This window comes from Dromaius novaehollandiae, chromosome 9, assembly GCF_036370855.1.
Source record: "Dromaius novaehollandiae isolate bDroNov1 chromosome 9, bDroNov1.hap1, whole genome shotgun sequence".
NCBI lineage: Eukaryota > Metazoa > Chordata > Aves > Casuariiformes > Dromaiidae > Dromaius > Dromaius novaehollandiae.
Window position 1 is genome coordinate 24,949,195 of NC_088106.1, and position 26,305 is coordinate 24,975,499.

The 26,305-nt window shown below is 41.6% G+C and overlaps 1 protein-coding gene across 2 annotated transcripts in view; it reads left to right on the top strand.

The window, feature by feature from the left end:
* The window catches only part of PIK3CB (phosphatidylinositol-4,5-bisphosphate 3-kinase catalytic subunit beta), a 105,120-nt gene that overhangs the window by 16,549 nt on the left and 62,266 nt on the right, over window positions 1–26,305 (top strand). The window contains exons 1-2 of one of the 2 annotated variants that reach the window (XM_026109717.2): window positions 2,877–3,060; window positions 23,359–23,478. The gene's annotated coding sequence lies outside the window, so the exon portion shown is untranslated. Of the gene's footprint in view, window positions 1–2,876; window positions 3,061–23,358; window positions 23,479–26,305 lie in introns of those variants that run through there. The other variant, XM_026109718.2, reaches the window with a different exon arrangement.

Here is a 26,305-nt window from a genome sequence, read left to right on the forward strand (position 1 = left end):
TTCTTCTGATTTAATTTTTCTAAACACAGTGCCTGAAACTGTCACACCAAAATGCTTTGCTTGCTATTAACAGGTTTTAAATTTCAGTGACTAACAGAAATTCTTTTCCACAAATGGTAACAACTTATCAGCTTAGGCAACAGGCGATTTTTTTTCTAGTATAGATGAAGGAGGGGCTTAAAATGAGGATCCGAAGTTTTGTAAATTCCAGAAAAGCTATTTTTGAAGGTTGCAATCCAAACTGGCTTTCCTCTAGTTACCGGTTAGGAGACTGTCATGTTATTTTTTGTGTGCAAGGTGTTGTGAAGCCCTTTATTTGGATGACAGTGGGCAGTGCGCGGACAAAGGGACGCCTGTGCAGTACAGAGTGGCCATTATACTCTGCCATTGCTCACGCAGTTTTCAATAGAACTGCTTTTTTCAAGAAAAGAAATACTCGGAGAGCATTTCACCGAGATTCTGCTGTTCCTCTGTATTTGCCAGGAAAAGTCCTTGTGCATCAACTACCCAAAGCTGCTTGCGTTTTGTAGGTGTTGCTATTGCATCATGTTATAAGACACTAGGAAGCTGCTGTCAGCATTGAAGTTTTGTAATAAATGCTTTCTAAGCATCTCCCCTATCCACTGTTCAGCTGCCTTTCGGATCATGGTCCTTCAGACTCGCTACGCTGCACTTTTTTTGAGAATTCTTTTCTACTTTAGGCCAAACATCCTTCACGCTGTGTTTCCATTTGCATTTCTTTCTCAGTTTCCAGGGTCTGCTTCTGCGTTTTGTGCTGTCTGCAGATGTGCAGGCGGCTTGCGCGTTACTTCCTTTATTCCGATCGTGGCGGTTACACAAGGCGAAAATAATGTAAAGCCAGAATGCTGAAGCTGACACATTTTCCTAGTGACCAAGAATGTGCCCTAGGTGTACAGCTGTTTCACATGCAAAGACATGACTCAGATACAGACTTTTTAGACAAAAACCTTTTGTTATACTGAGAACATATGTAACAATAGCCTGGGGGGGGGAGAATAATAGGATATTTGTTGTTTTGTGGAGGGATGTGGGAAGAGAATCTGAAGATAAGGAAATTGAAAATTAAAATTTTATTTAAAACCTCTGTTTTTTCACTGCTATGCAGCATATAGAAATATGTATTTAAGATGCTTCACACAAATTTCTTATCCATATTGCACGCGCTGCCCGTAACTTGATGATGAGAACACAAGTATCCTAGCAAGCTGATCAACTGTAATCTGAAATATGGGGCTAACTACTGACTGAGCTCTCATCACTCCCATTACTAAATACTGATGTTACAGTTGGAGGCATTAAAACACAAAGTGAAAAGAAATTTGAAGTTGGAGATTACAACCTGCAGGGAAAAAAAAAATCTCTGCAGTCAGATTTCACTGAAGTCTATTCATAGATATAGCGGAAATTGTCTGTACAAGATAGTTCTTAAGTGCTTAAGGCTTTGTGCGTGACAGGTACTTCAGGGCACCATTATTCGGTTCCAAAGATGGCAGCGCAGTAAACGCGTGCGAGTTCCTGGCTTGTTGCCCTCCGCTCGGTCTAGTAAATCAGTTGACTTGCACTTTACAAAGCCTGCACAGGCGCCTGTGGATCAGCAGCACCAGGTTGCAAAATCCAGAGTAAACAACACTTCTAATTTAGAAAAAGCGCCTTTCCGAGAATAGTCAAAGGCACAAAACCGTTCGTAATCAATGCATGCAACTAACAAGCCAAGGGCTGAATACCTAGGCCAAGACGATCTGGAATATTTACTATCAAAACTGCAAGTAATAGAATAGTTTGCAAAGTTACATATCTGCATCTTTTTATGTGATTGGATTTCATTAATAGCTTATTTTCCAGAAATATATGTTAGTAGCAATATAAACTTTAAACAAAAGAAGGATGCAACTGGCCCGCTCAATGGGATGAGCTAAACTTTTTTTGTCCAAGTTGTGACCCGAAGAGATGATGCTCTCTCTGTATGAGCTGTACTTCTGCCTGATAAGCCAATTATTTTCATTCGAAATCCAGGGGCATGTTTTTTTCCCCAGGAAGCAGGAGGTCGAGCGCAGGTGCCACGTTCGGAGCAGCGGGACCTTGAGACGGTGCTGAGCAGCCCAGAGGAGCTGGCTAAAAGCAGGCGCAGGAGAGACCCACCGGCAGCGGCCGCGGACAGGCCGTGACGGCACCCCAGGTACGGCGGGCAGGGCGTCCCCTGCCTTCTGCCCTGCCCCGGGGATTTGCCTAGGTGGTGTTTCCTCCCCACCTTTCCTGTGAAAACTGGCTTTGCTGGAGTAAGCGGGGCGCGCGCTGCCCTTCCCCAGATTTGCAGGCAGGCCCCGAAACGCTGCCTCGGCACCGCTTGCTTGAAATCAGCCCACCAGCAAACGTCCCCCAGGTGTAATCCCAATGAAATGATTTTTTTAGTGCCTTCAGAAGTGTTCAGTGAAGTTGACGGGGGGAGAATTCACCTATGTTTTTATTTCCGAAGCTGGAGGACAAAGTGAAGGGAGAGGAACAGCAGCAGCTTTATGCGCTGCCTTACCGCCCTGCGTGCTGCTGCGAATAGGGAAAGCGGGCTGAGAGTGCCCAAAACGGGGAAAAACAGACGCTCGCAAGCGACCAGGGCGGCTGCTGCGGTCCCGGGGTGCCCGGCAGCCGGGTTTCTCCCCCGCGGCTCGGGGGGGCCGGGGCCGCCGGTACCGGGCCGGGCGGCTCCCCCTCCGCGGCGTCGCCGCCAGCTCCGGCCCCCAGGGGAAAATGGACCCGGGCGCGCCCAGCGGGGGCGGAGCCGCGCTGCGGGATTGGCCGCCGCCGGCCGTTTGATATTGAAAGCCGCGCGCGGATTGGCCGGCCGCGCCGAGGGGGGCGGGGCGGGACTCGAGGGCGAAGCTATCGCCTAGGTAGCGCCCCCCGTCTCCTTCCCCCGCGCGGTGGAGGCAGCGGCGCGGCCGTTACCGGTCGCGGGCCGGAGCGAGCAGGTCCCCGCTGGCGCCAGCCGCCGCCGCGCTGGCTGGGAGGCGGCGCAGGAAACGGCGGCGGCCGCTGCCCGCGCAGGTGGGTGTACCGGGCGGCGGGGTCCCCCTCCGCGCCGTCCTTTCCCCCCGGCTGGCTGCGGTGCCGGCGCGCTCCGCAGGAAAAGGGCGCTGCTCGGCTGCGGCTCCTTGCGACACGCGGGTTGCTCAACCGAGCGCCGGCACCGGGGCGGCTTGGGCTGGCGGCGGCCGTTGGCCCGCGGGGGGGGCGGTCCCCGCCGGGGCCCCGGGGCTTTGTCCGGCAGCGAGTGGGGGAGCCGCCCGGGAAGCCGGTGCCGCGTTCCCCCCCCCCGCCCGGGCGCGGCCTGGGGCGCCGAGCGGCGTCGCAGGAGGCTCCGCAGCCGCTGGGTGCGCGGCGCCCTCGCCGCTCGGGTCTTTCCGGGTGTCCTGGGCTCCGCTGCACCCCCCCCCCCCCCCCACACACACACCTGAGAACTTTTAGTGGTTGGTTGGTGACTTTTAAATAGCGCTCGGGTTATTCGATTTTCTGGGCTGTTTCCGGCTGGGTTTTCCTCCTGGACCGCAGGAGTTCGCGCGGGAAAGCGGTGCTCGGTGCTCGGTGCCCCGTGTGAGCCGGCCGCGGCAGCTGGGCGCTGGCTGCCGGCGCGGGCGGGCGCCGTCCCCGCCTCAGCGCCCGGGAGCCCCCGAGAGGGCAGGGGAGCCTCGCACGGCGGAGCCCCCCGTCTGCCCAGCGCCAAAGCAGAAGTGCGTGCAGTCTGATGCTGGACACTTCCCAATATCAAGAAAAGACACTTCTTTTGCTTACAGAAATTTCTGCGTTTGCAGAGTTTTTGTCGCCAGATGTTTTGGCGAGTTCTGTTCATCAGGCGTCGCCACGGTGGAGGTTGCATGCGCTCCCCGTGAGCCACTGGTCAGTTGCGCTTCTGATGCTGAGCTTAATTCAGGCTTAGGAAGTTCTCGAGGCGGGGAGTTCCTAGAAACCTGAGTAACACGGTGTGTGTGCTTTCAGGGCTGTTGGATAGGGCTGGAAGCTGCACAAATGTATGAAAATGTCGTAGGGAGAGCTTTGATCTTTCTGTGGTTCCTAGTACTAGTTAGACTCCTGCAACTGTAGGTCTTCAGAGGTTAATTAAAAGGTGAGAAGAACTTTTTAATACATTTACTGCTTTTAAAGAATGCATAGGCATAAATATTGCATATCCGCACTCTGGGCAAAGTCTTCTGAAGTCTAGTAGAGTGCACTAAGGCATTTAGGGAATCAGTCACCAGGTCACCTCGAAATTTTGCTCTCAAATCTTCCGTTCAGACTGGTGATAGCTTTCCAGGCTTTGGGATTTTCGTGCCAGCAAGCAGGGCTTTTCAGAGGGTGAGAGCAACAAAAGTATGCTTGAACAAAAATCCTCTAATAACTGCTTTTTTGGCCTTTCCTAAAGAAAATTAGGAACATGATGAGTATTTTGTTGTTTGACTTGGAAATGTGTTTTTGCAGGCAGGATTTTAGCCTGTAATTATTTTTTTTAATTAAAAAAAAAAAGTTCTTCCACATATGGTCTTAAAGTATTTTTGTTAACATCTATTTAAATATCTGGGGTTTTTTTTGAAGAAGAAGAACAATCACTTCCGTTAAGCCAGGTTTCACTTCCTTGGAATATCTGATGTCATAAATTTGCTAGTTCTCCAATTGTCTACAGAGTTTTGGCAGAGCTTCAAATCCTAGTGTAGGAAAGCCTTCCTTAAAAAAAAAAAAGTGCTTTTTTTCTTCTTTATGATGTAGTAAGGAGGGAATGTATCCTCCCTCTTCTCCCCGATCCCACTACTCCTTTACCTCTCTTGCAAGTTGTACTTAAAGTCAGTAGGCATGTGAAGTGTTGCAACATTTCTTTAAAGTATGCATGTGTCTGCAATATGCTCTAACTAGGCAGATATGAAATTTAAAAACAAATTCCAGTAAAGATACAAGCTGTCAGAACACAGTACGTGCTAGGAGGGTGTAGGAAAAAAGTATCCATTTTTATTTTTGAAGATAGGTGGAAACTTATGCTAGTGTGTGTGTGTTTAGCTAAAAAGCTGGTATCATAACTGGTTAAAAAAGAATATTAATTTAGGCGAAAGTGTTTCAGTGACCAGGGGCACAGAATAAAGTAGTTAAAATGCTTTTTCATGGATCTAGAGATACACATGGAAGCTTTGCTCTAGGTTCTCTAGAAGTTGCCTCTGGTTAACTTATCTGAAGATAGGTACCTGTCTGCATGGGGTTTTGGGCTGTGGAATTTGGCACTATATTTTATGCAAAGTCTATGGGGCTGCCTAGGTTTAAAATGGACTTTCTGACTCTCTGCACTTGGTAGCAGCTGAATGGAAGTTACTAAATTGACTCTTTCTTGCAACTGGCAGTTCCTGCAAAAGCAGTCTAGGAGAGAGAAATCTGAAATAGGCATTATTTGTACTGTTACATAAAGTCTTGAGGTTTTTTTTGATAAACATCTATTTGTTTGTTATTGACACTCAGATTACATGGTGCATCTCAAATCTCAGTTCACCTGCCCCAAAATGTGAGTGCCTGGAATCATTGACAGCTTAAAAAAAAATTGGTGTTAGCATCTGAGTGCATTAAACAGTTTGTTTTGAGGCAGCGCTGTTAGTCCGCACAGACTCACTCACCACGTGAAAGTCTTATGGTTAATGTGTTCTGTTTTAATAATTGAAACGGATCTGGTGGCAAAAATCATTTTACATTAGAAACTCACTAGTTTTTAAATTTGTTTGTTTATTTAGGATATGCTGATAATAACTTGTAAACATGCGGTTTTGCTTTGAATTAGTAAGCTGCATATACTTGTAATTCAGAATAAACAGCAAGTACCAAATAGAGGTTTCTGGCGACTACCACAAATCGGAGATTCTGCAGAATTGATAAGATTAAGGTTACACATATTTGTATAAGGCTTGAAGTGTCAATTGGTTTATGCACAACACTGTAAAACAGATTGATCAATCTAACAAGTTTACATGGGTAAATCTTTTTATCTCAAGCTTCAGTGGAAATACGTTCAAGAATGTGGTTTTATTTATACAAGCTACAGTTGCAGAGTGAGGCCCTGATATGAAAATGCTTGTGAATATGTAGCTAACGAAATAGTTGAATTTGCATAATAGTTTCAGAAGATTAAGGAAATAAATAGTAAAGTTCATATGTCAAAAAAAAAGCTTCTTTTAATAAGCATTAAGATTGGAGCAATGATAGTGTCTCCCATTCATTGAGGGGTGTGTGGGGGGTCAGTTTTAGGTGGCCAAAGTTTAATTGCCAGAGTGCTACATGATGTGGCCTTTCTTAAAACCAGCTGTATGCAAGTGGAGACTCGGGTTGTCCTTAGGTGCTTTACCTGTTCCCCTTCCTGGCTTTGCCTGTTGGCCTTAAGGGGGAAAATATGCCCCAAAGGGTTTTAAGGTGCATTAAAAGGGATGGGGAGGAGGGGGGGAAGGTGCAGCTGTGCTAACTTCAGTCACCCAGTCTTTTATCTTAAATACTCATGACTTACAATTGTGAGTTAACCGGACTCAGGATTAATTTTGTCATTTGGGCCAAATGTGTAGAAACATTTTCTTTCTATTCATTTTAAAAAGAACATAAAAACTGTGAGTACTATAATAATTCTCTTGATACAAAATGAACTAAATGTAAACTTTGCTATTCACAGCTTTCTTCTTATGTTTCTTTCAGAATTGTCAAGCTTGCATACTTTTAATGAGTAAGGTCACATTAAATGTACACTATGTAACTAAATTGTAGAGGGTGCTTTTCTGCTTCCATTCATGGTGTTATTTCCAAAAGTTATTCTGATACGCAAAATAATTTTCTGTATTTTGTGCCAGAAAATATCTTAATAAACTCCATCATAGATGTCAGTGTGTAGTTTTATGCTCGCATAACTTACTCTATGTGTTGCTGTAATGCTGAGCAGTTTAACTCTTGTTGCTAATTTGAAAAATTATCCCCAGATTTTCTTCCTTTTTTTTTTTTTTTTGGCAGAAACTTTTGAACAAGTAGGGTATAGTTCCTTGAGGCAGGGGTGGAGTGAGTTGACGTGATGGGATAGAGCCTTCTCTGAAAATAAAACAACTTCTAAGAGTTCATGCTGAACTGTGACTAGTGCATGTAAAATAGCTGTGTAAATATACTTTTCTGCAGAAACTGTGACGACTGAATGGGAAAGATAGGTCCTGTAATGGAAAAAATATTTATATCTTGGGGGTTAATTTTTTGTGCACATATATGTTAGTATCTTTCTTCCTTGCATGAGTTCACTTGGAAGAGCCTCTTCTTTCTTTTAGTGTCTTTGTGAGAACTAATAAGTGCATTTATGTTGTCACCTTTTAGCAATGCAAAGCTCTGGAGAATAGCACCAGTAAAGGTTCCAAATTTCTTTTCACCACGCTCCCCTGAGGCTTGTTTCTCGTTTCTGGTATCCAGTGCAGACAGCAGAGGGTTCTGTTCATGCATTGATCTGGAACTGATGGAAATAAGTGGTGTGGACCCCGTTAGGAGACTTTCCTCTCACTTTGGGTCATTGCTGCCCTCTCCTTGCCCCCAGACACCATAGATCCACTGGATTTAAAGGACTATGAATAGGTTCAAAAATGAGTTAATACATACTGATAGAAGTTTTGGGTTTGTATCGAATGGCAGCATGTGCAAAATAAGTTGTTGGGATAGTCAAGGTAGATTAATATTGAAGTCAGTGGGAGTGTTTCCACTTATGGAAGTTGTCACTTAAATAAGAATATTAGCATGTTTTTGGTTTTATGATACTGAGTTGTATTTAGTATTTTTATGAAGCATTTGTTATTTTTCAGTGTTTTTTCCATGTCCTTTCTGTGTCTCTTTGAATGTACAGAAGGTATCTTTAAACAAAGGAATGCAATACTTATTTCAAAAATCTGCGTAAGAATTGTCAGATGCTTGTTAGAGCTTCTGTCTGGCCCATGCGGTGGTTGGTGTTCTGCAGGATGGGCCTGAGACTGTAAGAAGCTTGCAGGCCTGCTGTCAAACGTTTGTGACAGATTTAATATAGAAGACATGCCCTCTTTTTTGACGAGTTGTGCTTGTATGAATAGAGTACTAGACGCAGTTGAAAAATCAGAGTAGGTAGAAAGCTTTATAGAATATTGTAAACATCTCTAGAAGTCTCTAGAAAATAGTTGGAAACATTGCTAGTGCACCATACTCTTGGGGTGGCTATTTATTGAACAATGCCTGTTTAACATCTTTTTCTAAATAAAAGCAGTGCTTGCGAGAGGTGGATTTTGATATTGTTGTGCCATCTTATTTCCCAAGAAAAATGCTAGTTCAAAATGTACTATATTATCTTCATTTAACAATTTAGATGTTCAGGGCTACAGGATCCATTATTAACAGCACACCTGATTTTAAAACAAAGTTACTACATTTGCAACCCCGAATGAGACTGCTTTCGGATTTCAACACGATGAGTAGGTTTTCTGTTGTCACAAGACGTTGTGTCACGTATGTGACACAGTGATGTCGGTATCACCGCTCTGTATTGCACCTTGCAAGGGGCTGGAGGGTAGCCTGCCGTTCATTTTCTTTACGTGCACACGCCCACATATGTTTTTGCAGCATCCACCTTTCAATATTTCTTATTTTTTCTTGTAGTCTATTGTTTAACTTACTACTCTTGGCTAATTCTTCCTCCCCAAATCCCCCATTATTTCCCTCCCCTCCCCCAAAAGAAAATAAGGACCTGTGTGTTAACCATGTGCGAGCGTCTTGTTCACTCTGTGTCTTGTCCGCTTGCTACAGTGCCTGTTGCCATGGGGTCCTGTCACAAGGATGATATAAATAATTTACGCTTTGCAAAGTGTAATGTTTTGTAAAATGAAATCTGCAAAAGAAAGGACTGTTTGGTGACTGCTGTGGGAGGGAAGGAAACCAGTAGTCATGGGGTCCAGGCTAGGAAATGAGTAATTGGGCTGCTGTAGTAAGGGCTCAGCAGTCTGGGACTAGAGGTATACTGGAGGGACTTAGAGGTTGGTGGTAGAAATCATGATGCTGGGAGGCCTGCTCTTGGATCCGGTAGTTGTCAATGCTCGAAGATGGCTGGGGATGTTCTTGGCTCTCTCCTGATGATGATTTTTTTCCAGCTCCCTTCTGGACCTACATGGATGGTGGTAAGGGAAGCAAGGCCTTTGGGGGCCCTCTGTTGTGTTCTGCTGAAAACTGTGTGGGCTTGGAGTATTTGTGGAGTACCTGCATTTCTAGCCACACGTGCTGAGCGTCTTCCTTAGGTGCGCCTCTGCATCCGTTGAAACCGTTGTCCCTTCCTCCTCCTCCGCTTCATGGCTGCTCGGTGTGTCTGTGGCTTGTGGCTGTCAGACCAGTACTGGTGCGTTATGGGCTGTCATTTGGCCTTTGAGGATGCTGTTGCAGCATACTAAGAGTAGGGCTGTTATTCCTGGGTGCAAAATAACCTGGGCAGCTTGGGCCGGCCTTTCAGCAGGATGCCCTATAGGTTTTCATGTCTGGCATTGCCCTTTGTATTCTCCCAGATACCTGCTGCAGGGGAGCAATTCCTGCATCCTGGTGTCTAGGTAGCGAGAAGATGTTAGGAATGATATTTGTTCATGTCTGTCTTAAAAGGAAGCCTGGCTGAAGCATTTTGCTCACACAGTATGCTTCAGAGATAAGCTCAGTCGGACTTTGAGAAAGCTCCAGAAAAGGAAGCAAAAATAACTATATGAGTAGAAGTAGTGGACTAGATTAAAATTTTGAGAAAGGTAGAAGTCACACAGTAGAACTTGATACATGTGTTAGAAAAGTAAGCTTACTGCCAGTAATTTTGAATTTTACTGTCCAGGTGTCTACATGCCTTGCTGTAAGCAGCAATTCAAGATATCAGTAAAGTAAGCTATTTAAGAAAGAGTGGCTGAGTTATAACCAAGGGTCCTGTAGGTAAAGAAGAGCCAGTACCTGACATACAGAAAGCAGTAGAGCAACTGCAGGCAGTGCGTATATGTGTTTGCAGTCTGCACAGGCAGGCGAAATAGCCAAGTGTCGATGAGACAAAGTAGAAGGCAAGTCCTGTAATTAATTTATTGAAATCTCTAACAAAAAATAACAAAAGTGAGTCCAAACATAGCAGGAAATAAAACTTTAAATGTAGCTTTTTTCTTTCAGTTTTCCTGTATCAATTTTGAATGGAAGTTTCATGTGTGTTTTATGTGCACCATGACATCAGGATTGAGCCATAACATTGGGAGGTGAAGACTACTTGGCTGCATCTGCTAAAGTGTTATGAATTGTTTATTCTTAGTAATGATTTAAGCGTCAAGGGGTGTATGTGGAGAACAGCTGTCTTATTTTCCTTTTCATGTAAGGAGAATGTTTAGGAATCTGAACTGTTCCTGTTGTGTGATAAATGCTGACTGGAAAGTGAGTAGTAATTTCTGAACACTCTTGACTTGAATGAAGAAAAGCATCATTAGTCTGGCAGATTGTCAGCTGCAAATGACACATTAATCTTTGGCACAATGCTCTTGCTAGCAAAAAAGAGGCTTTCCTTTCTGGTATTAATAATAAAAAGGAGGGCGGAGAGGGGACTCATCAGTCCTCAGCAAGCTGCTTTGAAATAATGATGCAAGAGAGACATTATGCCTGTGATAAGTCCTTTAATCTTTTTATTCAATAAAAAAACCCAAACCTTTTCCTAATATTTCCTAATATGCAGATAATCTGCATTCATCCACATAACTAACTTTTCTTCTAACAATAACTTTTGTGTGATTATAGAGTTTCAAATAAAACTTTGTAACAATTGCAAAATTTTGTAGGTTATTTTAAAGATGAAGAAACAGCATTACTAAGATGTGCATTAAATTGTACAGTATGTGGTAAGTCTTCATCCTAGGCCAGTTTTAATTCCCTAGCACTTTGGAAATAATGTTTTTCCTAGTTTTTTTTCTCCTAATTAATTACAATCTCATATTAGTGGCAGTCATGTACTAGAGTCATATTTTTTATTAAAAATGTTTTTTTACACTTTAGTTGGGTGACAAATAAGTATATGGATAATACTACTAAACTCGAGAGAGAGATCTGACTTTATTTGTTACTTAAATAAGAGCATTTTTTTCTGAATTTGTGGTTCAAGTTTAAGATACCATTTTTTAAGTACTAGATTATTGGAGTTCAGATAATAGTACATAAAAAATAATTTGTTTTCATACAGTAATCTTTGTATTGGTATCTGTCATAATTATCCATTCCTGTGGGGGCTATAAAATAAATCTAGTGTACTAAGAGCTAGAGTGATTAAATAGCTGAAAGATATATCACAAAAGGGAAGGATTGTCTAGTAGGCATGTGAGTTCTTCAGTAAGAACAAGATACAGATTTACAGGAATGTGAAGACATAACTAAAAAAGTTAGAAGAGTTACTAAGGCCATAATCAAGGCTTGTTCTCATCATTTTTCCTCTGAATTCTTCAATAGTTTCATCAAGATTTGCAGCAGCTTTAAGTCTTTTGAAAGCACCCAATAGGTGTATTCAAATTCATTACTTCTGTCACTGCAAATACACTGGATTACAAATCACCTTATATTCAGTTTGTTATTCACCATAATATGATAAAAGTCTTTATCTGTTTCCACTTTTTAAGTAAGGAACTTCTGTCTCTGTAATTTTTCCTTTACTCCATTTTGTTTAACTTGAAAACGTCAATGTTAATTTTCTTGGGTGAGAAATACTGTGGGTAAAGCACTGGCTAGGGAATAAGGATAATTAGGTTCTGTTTCCAACTGTGTCACACAGCTGCTAGATGAGTTTGGAGAAATTCAGTTATTGTTGAGTGTTCTCAGTTGTGCACTGGGGATGAGGGGACTTCTTTTTCTTTTTTGCTTGATTAAAATTTACTTTTATGTCTGTGAACATGCACAGTGTCTACTAAACAGACCTTAAATATTTGAGCTGCTACTTTAAGACACATGCAAACACTTAGCTGAAAAAGCTTCTTTGTAGCAGCTGTGGTAGTTGAAATGAACAGCAAGTGGTTGTGTGTTTTAAATTAGGATGCAGAAACTGTGAATGATTTTTTTTTCAAGTGGCTCCATTTAAAACATAAGATAACACATCCCTGCTGATACACATCTTAACTCTGTGTAGGTGCTGTGAAAGTGCTTTCAGTGAATGAATATCTACTTTCTTGGGGGGGAGGAGAAGGAGAGAAAAGCATAAATTATCCCTAAACTGTAAGCAGACTGTAGTACAGCAGCTAAAGTATTTTTAAAGCATCATATTAAAAAATTAGAATCTTTAGTGTACTATTTCCATGAGAATAGAAATTGGAGTGATTAACCCCCTTCTATTTATAGCAGTTTTCCCTGGGTTAATGTGCCTGTTCCAGTTAATTTCTAGGTAAATTTTATGAGAAGGCAGAGGAATTCTTCCCTTAGTGTCCTAAGTTGCATTCTTAATGTGAGTTTCACAAATTAAGTTGCTGTATTTTCAGTTTTATTTATACTTTGATGACTGATTAACTTGCATTGCAAGCAAGCACAAGATTTGAAAAGTCCTTCAGCATTTGGTGGCTCTTTTTGTTTTCCCATCACTGTTTGCTGATCTTAAAATACTGGTACATCACTGCTTGGGGTTATTGGCTGGCATGAGTGAAAGATGCTGCCTATGTGTGCCAGACTGATGAAGCTCCAAAGACAAGGCTATTAGTCTGTGGGTTAATGAAATGAAAGAAGGTAAAAGTCTCAGAGCCAGGCCTACTATAAACCAATTATTGTTAAAATTTTTCACCTTCTTGATGACAAAAGGTAATTCTTCATTGCTAGTTGGTCATGGCTTTGTTGGTCAGGAAAGTAGCACGCTACTTTTCATGTTTGTGTGTGGGGGGGTTTAAACTGTATTTGTGGAGTAATAAAGAATTCCATAATGACAGTTTTCTTGAAAGATTGGAAGTAGGGTTGTTTAGACTCCTTGTGTAAGGAGGAGTCTTCAGAAATGGCAGCATATCTGAGACTTTCAGCCCAAGCTCCTGTATTTCAGTGTTTAACAGATCTGGATGAAGAAAGATTTCTTTTGGAATGCAGTGGCAAAGGAAATGGCCTGAGCGTTGTCTAATTTTCTGTTCTGCGATGTGCTTTCTTGTGAGAAGTAGAATAGGATATCAAGGGACTTTGTTTTCTTTTTGACTTACGATGGGGGAGAACTTGAAAGGCATTAAGGGAATTACTGTTTGAGTCTTTCCTCAAGGTTTGCACCCTGTGGTAAATAAGCTTTTACTGTCAAGTTTAGTGTGAAATTTTAATCATGGCCAAACAACTTTTGTATGAAAACTGAGAAGCCTTTGCTTTCTTTTGCAAAAGTCATTTTTCTTTGATTACTGAATTTACTGCACATTTTAAGAACTGCTTTCTCTAGCTATGCATGCTGCTGCTCCCGTGCTCTTCTGTGCTCACAGATTGACATCCCTGCGCACCATTATTTTGCTGGTACTTAGAAGCGCAGCAACATGTTGTAGCGGGGAAAGTTGCTCTGAAGGAGGAGGGTGCAAAGATGGAGGATGGGAAACCAGTAGTGGAGTGATGGTTGTCAGAAGAAGGGCTCTCCAGGGGTCTGCTCTGGAAGAAGGAGCTCCTCCTCACTCACGAGAGCTACAGGTGCCTATTGCCAGAAGCCCATCTAAATACCCATCTTGTAATCCAGAGGCAGAAGGAGGCTGCAGATGTTTGCTGGAGTGCATCTGCTGCCTCCTCTCCTCAGTCCTTCTACACTTTGCCTGTCAAAAAGGCTCAGTGCGTGAAGGTGGTTTTCAGTCCAGCTTTCCTTGGGGTCCTCTTTTAGTCTCGTGGTATTTTTAGAGATATTACACAGAAAGTTAAGGTTGTATTTTATTCTTCCTGTGTTATTGTTCATGGCTCATCTCGGTATCAAGAGTTGCATCACAAGTTGACCATATTGTAGCATTCTTTGCTCTGGTTAGAGCTGCTCTAATCAACATCGCATCTGAAACACTAATGGTGAGAAGTCATTCACCTGTGCTAGGGCTCTGCCAAGAAGATTGCTCTTTATGTAAAGGAAGAGTATTCCCACGCGCTCAGTGCTGTACCAGCGTTTCCATCACACAGGGTCTTGGTTGCTGCTACTCTTTTTGCAGACAGTAGGGTTTAACAGAGCAATAAATACGGCAGGGCTCCAAAGAAGGTGTTTGGAGCAAGGTGTAGCTCTACTACAGTTGTTCGTGCTTGGAATGTAGAAGTAAATTTCTCCTCTGGAATGTTCCTGGGACACCACAAAACGTTTTCACTTCTGTCAGAAATGATACTGTAGAAAAACATTGTTCTTTAATTTATTGCAACTTTTTCATTAATAAAGGAAGCTGAAAAGTGCCATACAGTCTAAATTGCTATGCTGATCATTGCAACTGTTAAAGTAAAAAGGAAGAAGGTGTTTCTTTTATCAAGTGTTCTAAAATTCTCAGTGATATATCTAAGAGCAGTGGAAAAGCTATGAACAGCTTTGAAATGTGACTTTCTGATCCAAATCTAGATTTGAACTCTTGATTTGACAAGAGCAGGGTTGGTTTTGTTTTGAAACCAAGCACTCCACCTGCTTCTAGCCTGAGAGTAGTTCGAGTTTTGTGGCTCTTAGGTTGGGTAATGTTATGAGTTGTCATGGCGAAGTGTTTGGCACTTCAGAATTTTTTTTTTTTTCATGAAATAATCTAAAAAAGCCTTTGTATGACCAGGGCCTTTACATATGTACTTGTTGAGCTATTCTTTCTATGTTTGATGCTTAACTTTCAGAAGGAAACCTGCTCAATTATGTTTATTAATTTGGGAGGGGATGGGGGACTAGTTTAAGGAGGGAAAAAAAAAATTCCTAGCATCACCAACAAGGCCTTATCTGTTCTTTTCTAAGAAGACAATCTCTAATAGCCACACACTTTTCTTTTTTTGTTAAATAATGGATGTACTAGTTGATTGAGAGGGTTGTAGATCTTTTATGGAAAGAGACATTAGGGGAAACAGTCTACCAATATATACTGCATTGCAGCTTTTATAGAAGGGAAAAAAATATTTAAGAAAAGGGATAAAAGCATCTTCCTGTAAAACAAAGCCATGGGTAAAAAGGATTATGTTGAGACCTGGGAATGTGATTGCCTTCATTTTTGGTAGGAAACTGAGTCTCAAAATCACTCCCAGATACATATCGTATCATAAATTGTGCACTGATTACCTCCTAGTCAACAGTACTGCCAATCTTTAGTTTGTACATGAAGAATAGAAGGAATAGTGAGATTACAAAGCTGTCATCGTTACCGTGTTTCAGAGAAAGTGGAAGAAGCCCAAAACTGTGTTGAGGCTTGCTATTAGCTTTCTGTTCGGTTTTGCTGATTTTTCTCTGCCCCTTCAAATGCCTAAGAGGTTCTCTGTTGAATGGCGAACGTGATAGGAGCGTGGCTCTCTTTCTTCAAACCCCGCTGATCTCGGTTCCAGGTTCCTCTCAGTGATATCCCTTTCTGCTTCGTAGCACGGTTGAGGTTCTTGAAGGTCTGCACATGCACCCCGTGAATTTGTACGTTCTGGCATGTAAGATGTATAACTCCGTTGAGAGCCTGATTTTTCAGCACCAGAGTGGGAGGCAATAGAAGTCTCACGACATGAAAGAAGGGGGAGATTTGCTTTTGAATGCTGGATATAGCGTTTGTTAAAGGTGAACTGCATTTGTTAAATGCCTGAATTTTTCTTTCCTGATCACAACAAATATTAGTAATTGCTTTTAATTTCAGATAATATTCACTACGTACATATGAATGATTAAATACTATTGATATTTATCCTGTTGTAATATTTGGGATTAAGCAGTAGGTTGGATTGTAGCAACAAGCATCTTTGAAGCAGAAGTTGATCAGACATTACTGTGTTAGTTCAAAATCTGTTTTAATCAGTGTTTTGGAGGTTGTTTTGTTTGTAAAAGAAAAAAAACCCCTTAAAACTGATATCTGGAGCAAAGTTGGAAGTAGTTTCACAAAAAGCTCATAACAGTTTATTACTGAAGTAAATTATTTAGCCTTGCTATTGACTCTACTAATGTGTGCTTAATTATGAAAAAATTAAACATGCACACAACAGAGCATATTTTGGGAACTACACAGAAGTAAATTCACACAGTTTCACCATATTGGTTTTTTAACAGAACATAATTGGCAAAGTGAAACATCAGCATGTGAAAGCACTGAAGAATGTAGACTATGTAGAAGAGATCACAAAAAGCAAGAGTAGTCATTAATGTTTTCAAGTGACTAATTGTGATAAGATCTTTGCAGAGTCATGATGAAAGCTCACTGTTTTGTTTCTGTGCTTAAAATGCAAATATTTGTTGTAAATTTTGGATGGGATCAATGGAAGGTTTTTTTCCCCTTCTCAGCGTTTTTTGCATCTATAACACAGTAGTCAGAAAAAATACATTAACGATTAAGGGCCATACTCTAAAACTCTTAAGGAAACACCTAGCTGATGAGAGTTACACACCCTAAAAGTCTTTCAGGGTGTTTAAGATATTCAGAAGGAAATAATGGAGGAGGACTTTATGAAATTTAGGCTGTCTGAAAATGGCCTGGAGTTTAATAAAGTAATATAAGATTTCTTTGTCAAAAAGAGGGATGGGCAGGTAACTTTGTTCCTTAACAATTCTAACTGACCTTACATTCTTTTCTGCCAAATAATTAACTTGCTTTCAAAAATAGGTTTCAAAACAAAGCCAAAAAACATTATGGGACATAATTGTGGTTTGATATAGGACCGTGAGGTGCAGTGCTTCACTTAAAGCTCACAGATACAGGATTTGCCCCACTGCTGGCACCTGCTGAGATTTCTGTGTCTAAACAGTCTGTGACTTTCTGCATGTTCTCAAATACTGACTTAAATGTAGTGAAAATCCGTGTGGAATCAACTCTTTATCATATTTAATCTGTTTTAGTATTCAGAAAGATGGACTTTGAACTGTGTGACTGCTGAGGGGTCTACAATGATAGCAGAGCAGATAGCAGATTGGCAGTTCATTGACTATTGCAAACATCTGTGTAGATGTTGCAAGGGCTTGTGCAGGGTGGTGATTTTTTGCACCTGCCTAAATTACTCCTCAGTGGTTCAGTTAGCTGAGCCTTGAGCTTCGTGCCCTGTGTGTATGTGCCCGCATGCACACGTGCAGGTATGGGTGTCCTGGAGGAGCGTTATTCCCGGTGTGACTGCAGTGAGCGTGCCTTCTAATTCTTCCCTTTCACATGCTAGATGTAGGGAACTGGAGCGAAGCTGCAGCACTGGCCTGGGGATGCAAGTGATGTGTGGGCTCTGACGGGACATGGGGGAACTTAAGTCTTTGCACAGACGAGTCTGTTCAGTCTGAACTGTTTGGTTTTTTTTTGTTGTTTTGGTTTTTTTTTTTGTGAGCAGCTTTGTTGCTGCTGAGCCAGTCATGTAATCGCTTGTGCCCTAGACTGGGTTAGAGCTGGAAGTGAGCTGGAAAATATTACTAGGTTGACTCGCTACTTATGAATCAATAAAAAGCAAATCTAAGGATTTGTGAGTCATGAGGAGTTGTAAAAGCAGTGCCCTTTTTATAAAACCGTTATGTGTAGCCTAGAACTTTGTGGTGGTTGAACGGTGAACTCCCTGCAGGTCTGGCATGTTCTCTGTCCCAGGATCTCACCCAGGATGTTGTGGTAATCTGGGGGGGGGGGGGGGGGGGGCGTTATTTAAAGTATCAGCCCAGGCAACCCTTTCTTACACTGAACACATCTTCTGCAGGCTCTCCTGCACTTCTCACAGAGACTTTGCTAACCTTGATTTCAGCGCCCTGCTGTCTGGTTCACCGAATGGTTGGTTGGCTGATGGAACAAGAGAGGAAAATTTTGCAGTCTAACAGTCTTATAGCTTTATTATCAGTGATTTGTGCCTCTTCTCTGCCTGGGGCACTTTTCAAGGTGGAACAACAGAAGAAAAACAGTTGGATCATTCTGAAGAAACAATCTTTTTCATTTCTTTGTTTTTGTTTAGAAATCCTAAATCGTGCAGGTGATGCCTTGTCAACTGAAAGTTTCCAGCATTTGCTCCTTGAGGTCCTTTGCTATGCGGTGACAGCAAGAACCGCAAGTGCTTTCTTCTTCGACTTCATTGTAAGGACAAAAGATTGCCATCTGCCCCTCCACTCTGTGGAGTTCTCAGTAGCAGTGGGTAGGAGGATTACAGTGGGACTTAACCCTTATTGCCATCAGGATATATCACTGTGATAGAAAAAACCCCCAGGAAATTAAATAAAAAGTTCACTAACTGACACCTTGGTAGAAATCAGTATTTTCAAAATAAATAGTTAATGAAAACCTGCAAGATCTTTTTAGTATTGCCTTACAGTTCTAAACTGAAAGGAATTCTTCATCAGAGAGTGTGACCCAGTAAAAAACCCGCTTTGCGGTGAAGCACGTTAGTAGGGTACCTGTGTGTGAGTACAAACTTCTCTTAAACAGATGTCAGACACTAAAGGGGTTTTCAAAGACGTGAGCCACAGCTTAGTGAGGTTAGCTCTCTAGGTAGGGTGAGCGTGGCTTCTTTGGAGGGTGATTCATAGTGGGGTGAGTACAGAGCTCCTGCTCTGAATCATGCACCGGAGTACGGTAATTATGCTATGACATTCTTTTTAATGAAGAAATGTAACTGAATTAGCTTCAAATCACATTTCTAGCTGTTATCCATTTAGCTTTAGAATATGTGGGGCAATGTTCTTCAAGACATTCATCAAAATGCTTTGTGGTCTTTGTTTTGTCCATCTTAAGAAGAAAGATCAGGGCTGTAAACTGACTTGTAGTTCTGACTTAGCTCTCCTTTATGCAACTCATTTGGCTTAGAGCTTGGTAATCTGCAGTTTCTGTCTCTACTTGTGTTTTTTTACTTTCTGTGGGTATTTTTATGTGAAGAGAGCTTGTGGCTATATGCCTGTTTTGTTTTGGTTAAAGAGATTTTGTATGAGATAAATGGGTTGCACAGAGCGACTGTGTTCTGGATTTTTAAGTGAGACACTTCAGAAAAGGCTGAGGCTTGTTTGTTTGTTTTTTGGTTTTTTTGCCCCCCCCCCTTCTTCTCTCCAGGATATTATTGTCTTTGAACACCCCTAAACACCTATGAGTGTAGAACACCAGGAATAACATTGCTGTGTATACAACAGTACACTGTTCATTATTGATAAAATATTGTGTCTTGATAGTAGTGCAGAAATAAAGGTGCCCCCTTTAAAAGGTCAAACCTGGCTAGTCCTGTTGAAGTGACCATGGGCACTACATAATTAGGAGGATGATCAGGTGCAGCTCTGTTGTTTTGGTCACCTTGCATGCAATACTGTGCAATATGTAGGAATTCGTTTTTTCAAAGTTCAAGCTTTATTTGGTATTTTCAATGCTCACACTAAAATGTGCGGTATCTGGAAGTGTGAGGTGGCTGTGATTTAACCAGATGTGTACTGTGGGGAGCTCTTCTTTTTCTTACTGTTTTAATTCCTGGACTTTAGTTATAATAGCTTAATTACTTAGAGTAAAAGTTCTGGAAGACCTTTGTGCCTGTTACTGCTGAAACTTAGGACTGAGGAAGCAAAGAAAAAACATACTGCTGTGTTTTCCTCAGCATTTGTATCTTGTTAATTTGGAAGTATTTGGTGTTTTTGTCTGATTAATCCTTTTCTTGTCTCAGACTCGGTAAAATAGTGAGTTTCATCACAGCTGCTTGGATGCTACAGCAGCTAATTCAGCTTGACGTGCACTTGTCCAGTCTTCAGTGCTATTGAGGGCATGAAATGCATGAGACAGCTTTGAGGTAGCTGAAGATGTGAACCAAAAGCTATAAAATACCCTTGCTGTATGCTTCTCTGTGTGTAGCTGTCCAAAATATCTGCTAATGCTCTCAGCCCTGAGCCTGATGCCTCCCTCAGTGGCAGTGAGAGTGGGAAATGGATTTGCAAAGAGAAAGATGGTCAAGAAACTGCTGTATCGTCTGATTCAGCCCACTCACGGTTCCTTAACCTGCTGCAGACCTGAAGCAGTTGCTCTTACAAACAGTTTCTCTGCAGGTTCTGGCAGAATTTGTAGGGGAGCCTGCCTGATAGGTCTAGAAATTGGTATAGTGGAGAAGGCGGCCACAGGGCCAGAAACTGAGCCCGGTAATTGCTCTACAGCATCTTACATATTTCTAAAGGTGTGTGTGTGGCCTGCTTGCCTGGCTTGTGATCGTTTTTGGTTTAGGTTAGATGCCATGCAGGAGTTTTAGGCAATGGTTCATTGCACGTTTTTCTCTTTCCTCCCTTGCATGCCATTTTTTTGTCATACACTTATCGGTGTTTCTGTGGACGTAAAGAAAAGTACAGAGGGGAGATTCAAAGAGCTCAAGCTCTAGAAAATTTTACAGTATTGTTACAAAAATTTTGATTACCATCACATAGTTATCTGATTCTTGAATTATTTCATGAGACTGCAAGGCTTTTTCTAAAACAAAACAAAAAACCAGAACAAACAAAAAACCCACCCGAACCCAACAACAAGAACCTTTTATGGTTAGGATAAAAGCCGCATCTGTGTAATAAAGGCATAATAAAAGGATTCATTAAAAAGATTGTTTTGCAGGCTGTCTTGTGATTCGCAAGTAGCAAGTGGCTACGGAATAGAATTTCTGCTCCGTCTCCGGTGCTGTCTGTAGAAGTGGTGTGGGTGTCGACCGAAGGGCGAGCGCCCGAGCTGGGGTGGTTTTGTGTTTTTGGCTAAGCCCATGATGGAGACCCCCAGTGAAAAAGTCCAAATGGCAGTTTTATTTTTTCCACGTTCCCCAGGGTGATGCGGTGGGGAAGAGGTGTGTGCACCTCAGAGAGCCTAGCTTGTGTTCGCTGCTTGAAGCAGATGCTAAAATCTTATTAATAGTCTTTCTGATCCTTTCTCTGTTCTTGGGAGGTTATGCATGAATGCTTCTTACGTAGCTGGGGTTCTTGCTAGCTGTTTAGGTTAATTAATAGCGCAACAGAGTTTGTACTTCGGTCTGTTAGATAAACATATAGTCGCCACCTTTGAAAAACTTTCCACTTGTGCTTTGAAGATAGAAAGGGTAGTGGTATTTGAAAGGCTGACCATGATGTGATCTGCCGTTACACTGATAACCATCTCTTGTAACTTCTGTTCTACTGGTCTGAAAAATGAGAAAGGATGGTAAGCTAGAAAAAGAAAGCTGCACTGTCATCCCAAGATGAAGGCAGGAGTCTGTCTGTAACACTCGAAAGTAGTAGTGAATGGTTTGTTTGCATACGTCATACATGTTTTGAGGTCCAGAGGGCTAGCCGTTCTCCTGGCCAGCGTCAGCAGGCAGCTGGTTGCAGAGGGTCAGCAGGAAGCATATTGTTGATACCAGGTCTGAAATGTAGCAGAGATGGATGAAATTCCCCAAACTACTATGAGAGTAGAAGGACAGAGGACAGTGAGCAGCTGGCACTGGAGGGAAATGGGCAGAAATCTAGCAAGCTGTAGACTGTGGGGAAGATAAGAATTGATAAACTTTGACAGGCTGGGTTGCTAAATGTGAGCAATTTATGGACCCTGGTTATTTCTCAGACTTTATGCATATGCTAGCCCTCAAGTTGGCTACCAGTGCCTTGACTGCTGTGCAAAAACAGTTAAGTTTTTTATTTCTGTCCGAGTTCTGAATAAGACACGAGAAATACTAGCTCCTCTTGCCTTCCTGGTGTGTTGCAGATAAAGACAGTGCAAAAGGTTGACTTTGGTTGGGAATGATTTGGAACATGATAGGAGCCAAGCAGCGCGCTCTCATTTCAGGTCATGATCTGGACTATGTAGTGTGAAGAGAAAGGAAAGAACAAGACAGGAGAAGGCTGAGAGCAGAAATTACAACGCTAGTACTGCTGCCTGCTTTCTCTTCTGAGTGCATTTTATTTTACTTAGTGCGTTGGTTTTCTTTGTTCTCAGCAAATCTGACAACACATCTGTGTTACACATTGTTCCCATTTACGAACTTAGTATAATGGGAAGGTTGTATAATATAGGGAAGAAATAAGGTCATGGTTTATTCAAGCATATCAAAGCTAATATTAGAAAACTGGTATTGTGCGTTTTGCCAGTGATTCCCACGTTGCGTTTGGGAGCCTTCTCTGTGGTTTGCCAAGCTCTACAGAGACAGGAGTTGTTTTTAGGATAAATAATGTTATATATGCTGGCAGTAGCACATGTGCAATTTTGAAACACTGTGGGTCATGTAGCTTAGTTTTCTTCAATGTCTATGAGGCAAAAATAGTTGCTGTGCACCCACATAAATCTGAGAAAAATTAAGTTGTTTCACAGTTGCTTTCTAGAAAGGTTCTGCTCTGTGTGGCACAGGGGCATGACCACCCACTAGCCCTTTCCACTGCCTCATTCCTGATTTCTGTGCTGTATGTGGGTTCCTACAAGATCAATGTGGGCTATTTAGCGCGTTTTAGGAAGAGGTGTTAATGGGGGGAGGAAGGTAGTTACATGTCTTGTGTTTTGTGGCTTGCCCCAAAAACATGCAGATGATACCAGTGCAAACTAGTAGCACTACTTTGTTCTCAAGGGGGTTTTCATTTGCTTTCATTTTGCTGAGAATTTGGTTTGCAAAGTAGAGCTAAATGGAGAATGTCTTGGCTCAGTGGAGATCCCTTTCCTGTACATCTGCAGGAGGCTGCAAAAAATAGACCTATTGAACCATTCTCCTGCAGTTTTGCAGGTTGAAATGTGAATAGGAACATGGGATCAATGGTGTCATCAGGTCCAGTTTTCCACAGTTCACAAACCTATGTATGACATTACACTCTTCTAACTCGATCAGCTTACAGACAAGAGTAAAAGCACAAAAGCAACTCTGTATTCCTCTTCTGTTGTCTTTAATTGCAATAGATGTTTGTTGATTTAATCCAAATTGATTATACAGAAATTAAAAACTGTTTATAGCAGCTAACAAATGTTTCTGTTCTTAACTTTGACTATTTGGGTGCACTTCTTCATGTCTGCAATAACTACTTTGTTAGAAGAAATGGCATCTTCTCCATATTTTTCCTTTTTTCTTCCTTTCTGATGACCTGTTACAGTTTGAGGCTGTAGGATTTGTTTAATCATTAGATTGTGATGTGAATATGGTACTGTAGTACTCAAAGAGAATGAAAATGTGTGGTTAATCAGATACTTCTGCACAAAAAAGTTCACGGAGTTAGTAAGCCAACTATGAATGGGTTAATTTCTCATTTGGTTAATAACATCACATTGTGTTTGCTTTTTTTAGGTCACATTTGGGTCATCTTGTGGAGCCTTCCAAGAAAACAAGAGTAGTAGTAAGAAAAAGATGTTTAATGCAAGTAACTTCACTAAACAGTCAGACTGACACAGGAGCAGGTTCTCTGGAGTAAGTATTAAAGTTTGTTTATTTATTTATTCCTTATGAAGTAACTAGGCTACTGACTGGATAGTATTTAATTTTGTTACGGTTAAATTAAAAAAATCAAAATTGCATTTCAGTCAGTCAGTTGGTAAAGGATGCTCTTTTGGAGTCTTTACGAGGCATCTGCCACTTTGGTAGTAGCTGTATGTTGGGAAGGGTAGGTAGGCTCTGGGTTCTTCTCTGGGCACCTCTGTATTGTGGGTACACTTTTGAGCTGGGAGTGACCTAGTGTAGACATGATTACATGTAACCCCAGAGTTGCTGGTAAATGTTGAAGCCTTGCTTGCATCTTCCAAGGAATTTGAGACTGAGATTGTTTTTCAGCTGTAACTTTGCACTTCTGACACTTCCTGCGTCGTGTTCACCGATACTATAGTTATTGGTATTCTAAATACAGGGTAATTATTGTGTCCTTTTTGAGAGGTTACATTGTTCAGCAGGAGTAAACAAAAATTCCATATTTTGTGCAACTGGATCTGTTTTTCTGGATGAAAAAATGCACAAGAAAATCTACTAGATTTTGCAATGTTTGAACTAAAAATGTGTGAACTACTAAGCCTCAGAATGGCGATTAAATATCCAAATCTTTTCCTTTTTCCATTAGCTGCCTTGATCACTGGGCTAGGACTATTTTCTCTTGTTGCTTATCAGCCCAAGGAACCTTGTATTCTACTTTGCAAACCGATACAGCTTGAATGGGGAGGAGGCAGGGTCCTTCCACCCTAGAATAGCCTCTAACTTGGCAAGTAGAATGTACTCTTGGAAAAAGGAGGTTAGAAATGGGGAAAAATCTGCATGATTTTCTGTCTGACTCTGATTTTACTTCTGCTATGTGATATGTGAATGTTATTCCACAGCAGTCATTGGGAATATACTTGAACACACAGTTAGGAATGAAAAAATCTGGCTATTAGAACTAAAAGGGGGTGGGGGGAAATGATTGTAGTTTGAGAAGAGTGTTTTGACTTATTGCTTTTATTGCCAGTAGGAACTGACTCTTCTCGGCGGTTCCTTAAAAAAGAGATGTACATGCTGTCATAATTTGGGTAGGAGAATGTCTGTGAAAGCTGGTCCGACCAGCTAAACTTTTCCTACTTGGAAAATTTTGTGAAGTATTTCTAACTGCCAGAATAACACATCTTACTCTGACTGATTACTTTGGTTTTAAAGGCAGGAAATAAATTACATTTAAAATTCAATTAAATATAGATTTAGAGTTTGATATGTGTTAGTTCCCTTTTTCTAAGCAATGCTACTATTTTACATCAGCACATACAAATTTATATCAGTTACTGATCTGTGCCATATGTCAAGTGGTCAGTAAACATAATCTTGAAAGTTTCTCATGTTATCTGGTATTTGAATTCTGACTTCTGAAGTTTTCAATGACTCTTTCGTATGAAACTCTTTGTCTTTCACTAACTTAATAGACAATGTAAGATAAATATAGGTAGCTGTCTCAATGTCTGCATGAAATGATATCTATTTGCCATTTATACACTTATTTGACAAGTTACTTCTTGTCAAAATCGATCCAGTTTGTCTGTTTCGTAAAAACATTTTTGAAAGCTGTTTTTTAAACTTTGTTTAGAGATTTCTATATGCTCGTACAGATTTCAATCAATAGACAAAGTTAGTTTTTTGTAATTGCAAGGTGATGTTCTCATGAAGTCTCAAAGCCAGATGCTGAGTCTCGCACCTGGGGCAGAATAACCCTGTGCAATAGCCAGGGCTGGGGACTGCCTGCTGAGGCAGCAGCTTTTCTGGGAGTCAGGGGATTGAGCAGGAGTCAGCCATGCACTGTTGAGGTAATGAAGGCTGACTACGGCCTGGACCACCTCAGCAGGAGTGTAGCCAGCAGGCGAAGGAAATGATTGTTCCCCTCTGCTTGGCACTTCTGGAGCTGTATCTGGAACACCCTGTCCTGTTCCGGGCCCTAAAGTACAAGAGATGCTCACAAACCGGAGAGACCCCGGCGCAGGGCCACTGCTGAGGTGAGTGGGGTACCTTAGGGGCACGTGGTGGTCAAGGTAGGTGAGCAAGCTTAGCTTGGAGAACGCAGACTGAGAAGGATCTTAACTGTGGTCTTCCATGACTTAAAAGAAGGCTGTAGAGAAGATGTGGGCAGACTTTTCTGAGAGGCAGAGGAGAAGGCAGAAGGCAACTGTAATGAGTTGCAATAAAAAAGCTTCCATCCGGACATGAGGGAAAAAATTTTTCACTGTGAAGGTGGTTAAGTGCTGGAGCAGATTACCCAGAGAGGCTGTGGAATCTCCATCCTTGGAGACTTTCAAAATTAACTGGACAATCCCCTGAGCAACATGCTTTAACTACAGAGTTGAAACCAAGCTTGGGACTAGATGACTTCCAGAGGTCCCTTTTGACCTAAATTATTCTGTGATTCTGAAATGATCTTAATTATTTTTGAACCTTACAGTGGAAGACCGGGACTACTTTCAGCTTTATTACGTTTAACTTCATGACAGAGGTATTCACTGTGAGCAGTTTTTAGGATTATTCTTTTCCCCTCAAATGACATTATACTTCAAGGTGTCTACGTAAGTGAGTGTCATGAAAAAGGTACATAAAATTTATCCTTAATTTTGCATTAGACTTGGATTGTTGGTTTTCTTTCAATGCTTGTTCAGCAATCTTGTTTGTACAACAAAAGGCTGTGAACAAGAACTTCTGAGTGTATTAGACCTCAGAGCTGGTTATGCAGGAAAACTAACACATTTAATGCACATCAAAAATCCAGACCAAATTGTTCTCTATAAGCAATTGACCCAGT